The following is a 12727-nucleotide window of genomic DNA, read 5'->3' as shown; positions in this document are numbered from 1 at the left end:
ACAGTTTGCCTTGTACACTTACATTTCTGCCATTTCTATGAAAAGGGGAGTGCCCTAAGGAAACTCATGGCCCTGGAGCGCCTGGGTGGCTCAGTGGGTTAAGCCTTTGCCTTCGGCTCAGGTCATGATCCCAGGGTCCTGGGATCAAGCCCCGCATCAGGCTCTCTGCTCAGCAGGGAGCCTGCCTCCACATCTCTCTCTGCCTGCCTCTCTGCCTACCTGTGATCTCTGTCTGTCAAATAAATAAATAAAATCTTAAAAAAAAAAAAAAAAAAGAAAGAAACTCATGGCCCAAGAATAAGACATAGGGAGTATATCTGAAATCAAACTGCAGCCTGCAGCCAAGCCCAGCCATCCCAGAGACCCATATCTATATAGATAAATAGATAGATAGATAGATGATAAATAGATAGATAGATGATAGATAGATAGATAGATAGATAGAAATAGATATATATACACACTGAGATTTGGGGGTTATTTGTTATGTAACACTATTGCAACAATTGCTGATCAGTAAAGCTCCTATTTAGTACCTTCGTATTTTATTAGAGAATAATTGGAGAAAAGTGGAAATAGCATAAATTGGCTTCTGCTTAGTGGTAACTTCACTACAAACTAAAATTTTCCCAGGACCACAGCTATCTATTATTTATTTATTCCTAATTTTTATTTATAGAATGCTAATTAATTTTTAAAATATTTTATTTATTTATTTGAGAGAGAGAGAGCATGAGCAGGGGGGAGAGGGAGTAGCAGGTTCCCCACTGAGCCAGGAGCCTGACATGGGGCTTGATCCCAGGACCCTGGGACCATGACCTGCACTGAAGGCAGGTGCTTAACCAACTGAGCCACCCAGGTGTCCCTAAATAATGTTAATTAATTATCTCATTTTAAAATACCACATTATATAAATATTTCTTTAAATAGTTATTTGATTTTCAAACATTTTAAATTTTTAATGCAATTTTTTTACTACTCCAATGAGCACATTGTTCACATAAGTTTTTAGTTATGCTTAATGCTGTACTCCAACAATTCCTCTCTTATTTTGCTTCTCAACCTGAAAAATGGAAATCATGATTTGCTTGCTACTCTTGAATGGTACTGTCTGACAATCATTTAAAATATATTTATTGTAGGAACTATTTTTTTATAGTACATGTTTCTCACAAATTAGACAATACGAGTAATAATTGACTATAGACTTTACAATTACTTAACCATACCTCTCCCCAAAGGGAGTGGCTTACTAAACTGTATTTATTCTTCTTAATGTAAAGCAGTGTGATAAAAAACTGGAGATAGTGTCAGAAACACTATGAATTGAAGTTTATAAGTTAAATATATTAAATGAATGTTTGGAAGCCTAGCACACAAGTTAGGAAAAAGACCTATCAATACAGGTTAGGTAATATGAATATAAAACTAGTAAACAAAATTCTCCTCTTCAATAAAACAATAGCAAAACCAGATAACAAAGTAGGAGATGAAAGGCTAGTTGGGACTTGAGACTGGGATGAGATTAACTCTTAAGAACTAAAATTGAGAAATGATGGAGCTTCTCAGTGGCTAAAAGTAAAATCCTCTCCAAGGGAAGAGTGTCATGAGTGTTCAAGGAGAAATTGAAGGAGTGGCCCCAACATGAAATCCCAGCTCCAAAGGCAGAGAAAGCTTGCTTCGGGAAGAGTGCAAGTGACACTCTGGTCTCCCTGGCCCCACCCAGTGGCCTGGCACCTAGAATCTGGACAAGGTGTGGCAGTGATAATGATGACATTTACATCAATGGGATAAAATGGCAGCTAAAGAGGGTCCATAACAGTCTGCAATGGAATTGGCCGTTACAAGACCACCAGCTAAGAGTTTTGAAGATCAAGATCATCAGGGTCTAGAAGAACGTCTCCACAAATCAGCGCTGACGACATAATTGAAGCTCATCGTAAAGTTAGAACAGTGTCTGTGGGGACTAACAATAACCTCTTTTATGTTGTCTGATTATAATGATTAATCTTAATCTAAGTTTGGTAGATAAATCCTGTCAGAAATTTAAATGCCTGGGCTTCCAAGCATTTATTTCATTTAGTTAGCTTAATAAAGCTATAGATAGAGATAGAGGAATCTCTATAATCTCTATAATCTCTACCTCTATAGATAGAGACACAGGAAATTGGTTGGGAAGGCAGATTGTAAAATAAGACTGACCGGGGTTGAAACCCCATTCTGTCATTCACTGGCTGCTTGATTTTTGTTGCTAAATTTCTCTGTACCATTTCTTTATCTATAAACTTCAAATAATAATGATAACTTCTTCATGGGACCGGTATAATAATTAGCACATATAAAAGACTTAGACCAATTCCTGGTACTCAATAAATACTAAATAAACGCTAGCTATTATTATTAGCTGCTTTACCTCGAAGGAGTTCATGAGGTCTCCTTTGTTTTCTTCTCCTGTCCCTCTAAACCAGGAATACCATAATCAAATACCAAGGAGTGGGAGGCAAGAGCCAGATGTGACTCGGTGGCAAATTCACAATACTTCTGCCTTCGTTTGTGCTTGCTTGAATGTGTTTGGGGGTAAGGAAGATACCTCTCTTCTTTCCTTCTCCTGGCTGCAGCCAAGGAAACCAGTAGACAAGAATGCAAAATCTCACACTGTGGATGAGACAGATGATAGAATTATCTTGGTAATGCCCCAGCTCCTGGATGGATGGTATGTTTGTCTTTCTCTTTATTCTTACTTTGGAGGTTGGCTGCTTTCACGAAACAGTTCAGATTTAATACATTCATTCTGGAATAAACATTACTAAATTTGGAAGGAGAACAGTTTGAAACTAATGGAAAGTGGCCAGAGAAAAATGCTAAACCCAAATTACCAATGTTTGTTGCATAGAGAAAAGTATGGAATCAATGTTACTTCATAATACAATAGTGTGTGCAATTATTTCTAATTTTAAGAATTACAGTGGGTGAAATGAGTCTTTGTGAAGTATTAAATGGATACAAATAAATAAAAAGTTTATAACAAGGAACTAGACATTACCTGAATGAAATTTCCTAAAAACAAACAAAAAAGAAAAAAACTAAATATGAAGGTTGAGTAAACAAATTATGGCATGAAATGGACTAAATGCAACCATTAAAAGATGCTATAGACCTATACTTTTTGAAATCTAAATATGTCCATGATATATTTTCTGGGATAAAAGCTAATTACAAAGTAGACTTATAGCATTAAATAATTTTACTTATTTAAATTAAAAGGAGTAGGCAAAATCATGGGTGTGCCTTCAGTGTGTGTATGGCTATGAGACATTTTGGAAAGATGTATGTAAGAATGTTAAGGGGTGCCTGAGTGGTTTAGTCAGTTAAATATCTGACTCATGATTTCAGCTCAGGTCATGATCTCACAGATCATGAGTCAGTTTCCATGCTCAGTAGGGAGTCTGCTTGAGATTCTCTCCCTCTCCTTCTGCCCCGCCCCTCCCCCAGTCATGTGCTTTCTCTTTCTCTAAAATAAATAAATAAAATGGTTTTAAACAAAATAAAATAAAGTTTGATTGCAAAAAAGTTAAGTTTATTCATAAAATTTTAAATCTGAGTCTGCATTCATGAATCATTTTTGAAAAGCAGTTGAAATAGTGACCTAGATGGCAAAGATTAGAGGAATGTTTATCAGTCATTTTTTCAATGTGCAACCTTGAATCAAATTAGACTTCCAGAGAAGATGATGGTGTATGACTCCACGTCTGCATATTACATTGGCCAAAATAATAAGCACAACAAGAAACAATAAAGGAATCTCTATTTATAAAGATATTAGTAAAGTACCAAGATCTCTTACTGCAGAATCTAAAATATATTTGTCATTTTTAATAATATTTTATTTAAATAAGAGGGAGATGCTCATCTTTGACACATATGTACCATAATTAAGAGTGGGATGCTGTTTGGGGGAAGAAAGTAAGCAATATCCCCAAAAATCCCTTACTTGGAGATTGGACCCTTGCAGTTTGGATGTGTTGCAGAAGTATGGATTTTGGATACCATTTTGGATACCCTAGAGGACAAGCTCTGTGAAGTCAGAAACCGTAATGTTTTTTGTTGTTATTGTTAACAATCTTCAGTTTCTGGCATCTAATAAGGCCTGAATAAATATTTGTTGAATAAATGCCTGAAGTTGTTTCCCTTCCCACATGCCGGCAGCAGTGGAAGGAGAAACAAAATGGCAATGTCATTTTAATTTAACCCAACCAAGTTTCATAACCAGGAGGACACAGCTGCTCAGCCACAGAAGAGGGTTAACCAAACAGGCATAAATATTCATCCATCAAGTAAAAATTCCTTAGAGTACAACACTGATAGGGAAATCTGCCAGGAAGATCTGACCAAGACTCTTTAAAATGGAGGAACAGCTAAAATCCAGGAGACTTAAGATTTTCAATAATTTGAAATCTCACACTTTTAATCATTGTACTGTACTGGGTCTTTTTCTAAGGAGAATGAGAGTAATCTTTCCAATTACTAAATTGTAATAATAGACTTGTAAGATAACATTAGACTAAAATACTATCTTGCTCTTCCAGATGGCTCTAAATTAATTAGAGTAATAAGAGAACTTCTCCAATGCCGTTTTAATCAGACTTAGTGATTCAGAATACTTCCTGAGAGACTGCATAAAAGCTACATGAAAGTAGCAGTCTTACCAAGATATGGTCTCAAGCTGTGTCTTACATACAAGAGGTCACAAGGTTCCACTGGATTTTAGAATAGACCTGAGATTTTATGGTCTTGCCTTCTAAGGATATTTTCCACATCTTAAATTCAGTATTTGTTTTTAAGATACAAGTTGATCAAAAGTCATAACTGCATCTTATTTTGGCTAGACATTTGTTCGTATCACTTTGAAAGTAGCTTTTTAAAAACCTGTGGTAAAAAATATATAACACAAGATCTACTGTCTTAATGTTTAAATGTATAATACAGTATTATCAGCTTTAGACACTGTGGTACACAGCAGATCTCTAGAAATTTTTCCTTTTGCATGACTGAAACTTTATATCCATCAAACAGCAACTTTCCCTTGCCACAGCCTCTTGAAAACTGCAACCACCGTTCTATTTTCTGCTCCTGTGGGTCTGACTATTTAAGATACTTCATAGAAGTAAAATCATGAGATGGATATATATCACTCCATATCTATGATTATGTGTATGCAAAAATGTATTAGAAGTCAAATCAAAATAAATAAGAAAAATAAGTAGGAAGAAAGTAATTGGGACTATAGAAAAACTAACAAAAAGACACCAAGCAGAAATGCCCTAATGATTTATCTGCATATGCCACATATTCTTGTTTTCATCAATCTATAAGAAATTCAAAATTATTTAATTAAAAAAATCGTAACCAACTGAGTTATAAAAACAGTTTATTTGTTTTTTTTTTTTTAACTCACCTGTGTGGAAAGACTAAATTACAGACTTGTAATGGACCAACGTCTTTAAGCATAAGTTTATTTAGTAGGTATGTAGAATATAAATAAGGTAAGTTAAGGCATAACTATTAAATAACTGAAAATTACTCTGGCTAACTCAAGCAAAAAAGTTAAATTTACTAGATTACTAAGATAGCCCACAGAAGTGAAAAACATATTGAACCACCATCTTGCCTTGACACAGTCTCAAGACAAAGACTGCTCTGGGTCTTCAACATCAGAAATTATTGAACCTTCTCTTGAGTGTTGTTATTAGTTATCTCTGCGCTAGTAACCCTTATTCTTTATGGGGCTCTGTTCAATATTCATGTTTCCAAGAAAAAGAATTGGATTTGTACAACTTAGATTAGGTGTCTCTGTCCTTGATGCATTAGCCAGGCAAGTATTTTAGGGGCAGAGGGTGTTGACGTCAGCACAGTCACAGGGTAAAGACTGAAAACAAAGATGCTGCTCCAATTTGTATCACTGTAATGGGTTATCCTTTAGTCAGAGCAAAGTTCTCTTGAGGTAGAAGTGGATGCTGATGCCTCTCTCAGAAATGTGGCTTGACCACAGCTGAGTTTGCTCTGAGACTAAACCAAGAAGTAGAGTTACAGATCTTAAATTGATTTAAATAGGCAGAATGTAGCATGCCAAATCCTACAGCCCTTGCCTATGATGAGAGTTCAATATCAGAGTTCCTCTCTCTTTCCTTTTCCTCCAGCTTCTGTTAATAAGAGTGGTAGCCCCATTTATTTTGCTTTATCTTTCTCAAGCTTGTATCCTAAGAAGTGAGAACTGATATCTCACAGACTTAAGCAATTCTGTGTTTAGCTCTTTTGACATGGAGGTCTGCATCTTCTCTGATCATTGCTTGCACTAAGGAATAGACAATATTGCAGTAATATGCTAGAAAACGTAAGATCATATCTATCTCTTTTAACCAAGATTGTATATTCTGAACTTAAACATAGTCCAACATCTTGCAAGTCTTGAATTCCCACCCTTCTTAAGGCAAAATAATTATAAAATTATACTTATAAAACTCCCTTTATGTAAGAATATCAGAAAAGGTATATGGCTGGGTGTTTTAGTTATCTATTTCTTTATAACATATTCTTCCAAAATTTTGCACCTTAAAAAATGAACAGTAATCTCACTATCTCTGTGGGTTAGGAATTTAAGTGTGACTTACCTTGGTGTCTCTGGCTCAAGGTTTTTTCATGGGTTGTATTTTGGGTGCTGGCTAAGACTGTAATCTCACTTGAAGACCCAACTGGGAGATGATCCACTTTCAACTTCCCTCAACATTGTTATTGTTAGGATTTAGTTCTTCATGGGCTGTTGAACTGATGGCCTCAGTTCTTTGCTGGATGACGTCTAGAGAGAGACTGCCAAGACAGAAGCCATAGTCTTTCTGAAATCTAGTCTTATAACATCTCATCTTCTCTGCTACATTCTACTCACTAGAAAGGAGTTACTAGGGGCGCCTGGGTGGCTCAGTGGGTTAAGCCGCTGCCTTCAGCTCAGGTCATGATCTCAGGGTCCTGGGATCGAGTCCCACATCGGGCTCTCTGCTCAGCAGGGAGCCTGCTTCCCTCTCTCTCTCTCTCTGCCTGCCTCTCCATCTACTTGTGATTTCTCCCTGTCAAATAAATAAATAAAATCTTAAAAAAAAAAAAAAAAGAAAGGAGTTACTAAATCTAATCCACATTTAAGTGGAAAGAATTACTCAGGGCACAACACCCAGAAAGCAAAAATCATTGGGAGCTCTCTTAGAGTCTGCATTTGACATCAAGGAAACCCAGATCTGTGATACCTTTAGTATTGGAAATACAGGTATATTTTGACATTCAGGAAATAGAAGACAGTCATAAAGAACAATAAAGAAACACTAAAACTGAAAAGAGACTTTGGGTAAAAATGAAAAGCATTTATGATTATGGTTCTATAAACCAAGAGAAAAAGTGGTTCAATTGCTAAGGCAGATTTTTATTGGCTAACATTAAGAATTTATACCAAACATTTGTATCAAACATTCAGTAGGCCACAGATTTCTGTACAAATTCAAAAGGTATGCCTAGTTACCCTCTGCAATAAGTAGCTTCCCATTGTTCTTTGTGGTTATCAGTACAAAGAGCTAAGTAAAGATACTGGCAACATAGAGAGACTGATAAAAGAAACTCCTGTCAATACAAGAAAAATGTTTAAAATATGACATAATTTTAACAAAGTATGCTTAAAAGAAAGGTACATAGAAAGAAAAAATTCAATAACTTACATTAATACAAAAACAAAATATTTTGAGACAAAAGGTCTCAACAGCTGTGTGTCTCTTTTAGTTCTACAGGAAATTATACCTCTTCATATGAAAAACAAGGAGAAGAACCAAATTCCTTAATAAAAATATAGAATTACTATATTTAGACAATTTAATGTTCTTAATGAACTATGAATATAGATACAGATACCCAGAAAGAATGCCATATGGGGTGGGTAGAGTAGCTGAGACATAAACATAGAAAAGGAAAATTAACAGACATTGGAAGACCAACTTAAATATCCAATTTGCATATGTTAAAATCAACATAGCGTGTTTTACTTAGGAATTGGCAGATGGGTCTACCCTTACTAATCACCCTGAAGATTCATTTCTCAGATAATAGGAAGTTCTCTTGCATGTGTGTGTTCGTTTGTTTTCCCAAGAGAAAGAATGGATAGGTGAAGCTAATAATGATACGTTGGTGCCTTATTTGAGAAGATGGAGAAATAATTCTAAATACACATTTTCAGATTAACTTACCAGAGCATTTATAGGAACATAATGATTGAAAGCTTTAAAAAAGATGTCAACAAACCAGTTTTCCCCAATATTCCTAGAAATTCAGCAAGATTTATTGCACGTCAATACTGTGACGAAAACTGTGCACCAGAGGTAGAAAACCAGTGAACCATAGTTCACAGAATTATGTTTTACGTTATTTTTTCTAATATTTATTATTTGGAAAAAGTCAAAAAGCATAAAGAAAATATAAAATCATATATAAAAGCATAAAGAAAATATAAAAAACATGGTTAATATTTCGATATGTTTCCTATTAGAAATTATGTTTTTACATATAAATATATGTAGGTAAATTTTAAATACTGATATATAATTTTTATAAACTATTGTGCAACTTATTTAACTACCTATGATGCCAGGTTTTTAAAATTTTTTATTACTCAATATACTTTTAAAAACATGACTTTCAGAATATGTGCAATATTCCATTGTGGTTATACACAATTCATCAAATCTGCTCATATAATGGATATTAGGTTACTTCCAACCTAAATATTTGTTTTGTGTATTTTTGATATTTGTGTAGTGATAAACATCCTGAAGCAAAAATGTACTGGTCATTTATCTTGCAGCATACATCTGTACTTTCAGAGTTCCTACTCTCATGGAGGGGAAAAGTTATAAACAATTACATTTTAAAAAAAGAGGTATAAACAGTTATTGGCATACGGCAAATTCTAGAAGACAAACAGTGCAAGTCATTGGTCTACATTTCATGTCATTATTTACTCTCTCTGAGGATTTCATTCTTTTCTCCTCTCTCTACCAGAATGGTGGGAACAGAAAGCTTAAGTTCATTTTCAACACTAAATTTACCCACAGAACTTTCTAAAGACACAAATGGGAGGTATGAGAGAATCCAGGGCTACCATGACATGGCAATCTAGGCATTAACTCTCCTAAGGCTGACTTCAAGCAGTTAGCCCAATTAACACAATATTATCATCACTCCTGACACCGTTTTTCAATTGGCTCTGCACTAGGCAAAGAATAAGGGGGACTATGGATGTATCATCTAAAATCCTAATAATTTGTATCTTATTTGTAATTATTTTTTGTGTGGTCTGAGAAGAACTGGTATTTGGTTGGATGTGGGAGATAAGGGACAGAGAACCAGAATAACCCCAGATACTAGAAGAAGATCCCTACAAAAGAAGGGATAGAGTGGGTAAACAGTAGGATTTGGGGTTTTGAGCTTCAGGCACCTGTGGGGGTTCCTAATGGAAAAGTCAAGTAAGAAGTTATAAGAAGAGTTACAGCTTCATTATGTGAGATACCAAAAGTTCATTTCAGAGTATATCATAAATTGATCATAAATCAATACGAAAAGAAAGTCAATTTGTAGATCAGAGGCAATACAACATAATCATAAATAGCAATAGTTCATTACATAAAAAGACTATCACATCCCAGAAGAAAAATTTCAGGAATCGAAAATATTGAAGTAATCTCATTAATTTGAAAATCTGTAAAATATGAGAAATAGCAGCAATATAATAATGCACTGGTATCTTTATTTCTTTAAAATGAAAGAATGACAATCTGTCACATTTCCTTTTTTTCCTCTTCTGTCTTAATCTCAACAGCATTAATGAAACATGATTAACTAGAAAATGTTGGTGGCTTGGAGGCCTAACTTAAATCTTACCAGGATATGCAAAGGAAATGTTCTAGATTAAAATTTAATGTGTAAACTCTCACAGTGGGAACTATACCAGCTTTTAAAGAAAAATTTATGACTCAAAAGCAAGCAGGAAAGTACCTAGCAGATAAGTGAAAGTATTAGCTACTGAGATAAAACACAGCTTCCAAGAGGAGTGTACTTGTCCTGGGTGACAATCTTCCTTATTGTTTTTCTCTTAATAGATATGTGTACATGTATAGCACTTTGTCATTTTGCTAGTTCACTAAAAGTTACACACAATATGCCACATAAACGGACATAATATATGCCACCCCAGGCTTCTGTAAATTTTCAAACCTTAAAGACCAGTTTGCAATTTCACTGTGCTGACAAACTTGTATTCTCTACAAACAGGATAAATAAAACCTGCATGATTTTAAAGGAAAGAGAAATCACATCCGATGGGAGCACGGAAGATTTCAAACAGAAAGTTGAACTTGAGCTAGACCATCATGAATTTTGACAGATGAGGGTGTGGCAGAAAGAAAAGGGTTAGAAACGTAGATGTTTCTCAAAGCATATTAAATATTCTAAAATTTTGTAATAGGATGTTTTAAATATTTTTTTTCTCTCATTGCTACTTTAAGTCAGCCTGACCTCCTGAGAGCCTGAAACCCAAATGAAAATAAACCCTGTTCCATTAACTTGCTCATATTCTCACCTTTTTTTCCTGTCTGGCTCTGACTCAGCCCTGGCTCTAAATTGAAATCATATATTTTACTTTTTGGATTTGGGTGTCTATACTCAGTCTCCCTACCTTTGGTTATTAATTCTCCTTAATAATTTTTTGACATATACCCAACCCTATGACACTTTCCACTCTAAACTGTTTCTCACATGATGATTCTTCTTTGTTTTGGCCTTTTGGGACCCACTCCCAGTGCCAGGATTGGTTGGCACCCAGGGCAGCCTAATGTGAATCCACATGAGCAAGGCTTTGGATGTCAATCATGGAAGTTACTTTTGTTTTATTGTTATTTATTTTTTTCTTAAAATACAAATGTTTGTTGGAAGAATGTATAAAAAGAAGGGGGAAATCACCTGCAATTCTACAACTCAAGATAAACACTATTAACCTGTTGATGGATTTCTTCCTAGTGTTTTTTCTATTTACTTATTTGTATGCATACTTAAAAAATAACATTGTTTTCATATATATGTATATGTATATACATATATAGTTTGTATCTTGCTTTTACATACTTATTTTATCATAATCATTTCCTAGTACCATTAAATAATTTTGGACAAAAAATGTTTTTTAAAAGGGTTTATATACTAACTTTTAAACCAAACATGATGAAGCTCTATACTTTTTTGATTTTTCTCTATTATGTAAAAAACCCCAAAATCCAATACTCTATGTATTACAAGTCACAATCAAGAAACTATACATATAAAACTAAATGTCAGTACAAATAACACTAATTCTATACTCGCACCTTGGAAAATATTCATAAGAAACCCATTCATAGACCATTGAAATATACCCTAATCATTAGAGTCTATGCAAATATCCCGTTTCTCCTTAAATTTTGCCCACCAAGTATAACATTCACCAGTTGATCTTGTTTACAATAAGTATTACTGTTATGTTCTAATGGGGATTTTCTATTTCTCTCTTTTCATCTATAAATTAATATTCTTCTGTAAGGAAGATGCATCTCTTCCCTATTTATTTATTCAATCATTCACTTATGTAAGTATAGATTCATCCATTTTGAGTCTATTTTTGTGTGTGGTGTAATGAAATGGTCCAATTTCATTTTTCTGCATGTGGCTGTCCAATTTTACCAGCACCATTTATTGAAGAGGCTGTGTTTTTTCCATTGGACATTCTTTCCTGCTTTGTTGAAGATTAGTTGACCATAGAGTTGAGGGTCTATTTCTAGGCTCTCTATTGTGTTCCATTGATCTATGTGTCTGTTTTTGTGCCAGTACCATGCTGTCTTGATGATGACAGCTTTGTAATAGAGCTTGAAGTCCGGAATTGTGATGCCACCAACATTGGCTTTCTTTTTCAATATCCTTTTGGCTATTCGAGGTCTTTTCTGGTTCCATATAAATTTTGGAATTATTTGTTCCATTTCTTTGAAAAAGATGGATGGTACTTTGATAGGAATTGCATTAAATGTGTAGATTGCTTTAGGTAGCAAAGACATTTTCACAATATTTATTCTTCCAATTCAGGAGCATGGAACATTTTTCCATTTCTTTGTATCTTCCTCAATTTCTTTCATGAGTACTTTATAGTTTTCTGAGTATAGATTCTGTGCCTCTTTGGTTAGGTTTATTCCTAGGTATCTTATGGTTTTGGGTGCAATTGTAAATGGGATTGACTCCTTAATTTAATGTCTCTTTCTTGAGAAATACAAACTAGTTTGTATTTCTAGATAATGCAACTGATTTCTGTGCATTGATTTTATATCCTGACACTTTACTGAATTCCTGTACAAGTTCTAGCAGTTTTGGAGTGGAGTCTTTTGGGTTTTCCACATATAGTATCATATCATCTGTGAAGAGTGCTAATTTGACTACTTCTTTGCTGATTTGGATGCATTTAATTTCCTTTTGTTGTCTGATTGCTGAGACTAGGACTTCTAGTACTATGTTGAATAGCAGTGGTGATAATGGACATCCCTGCCGTGTTCCTGACCTTAGCAGAAAAGCTTTCAGTTTTTCTCCATTGAGAATGATATTTGCGGTGGGTTTTTCATAGATGGCT

This window comes from Mustela putorius, unplaced genomic scaffold (assembly GCF_011764305.1).
Source record: "Mustela putorius furo isolate JIRA1106 unplaced genomic scaffold, ASM1176430v1.1 tig00000640_pilon_pilon_pilon, whole genome shotgun sequence".
Taxonomy (NCBI): Eukaryota; Metazoa; Chordata; class Mammalia; order Carnivora; family Mustelidae; genus Mustela; species Mustela putorius.
This window is presented reverse-complemented; position numbering follows the sequence as displayed.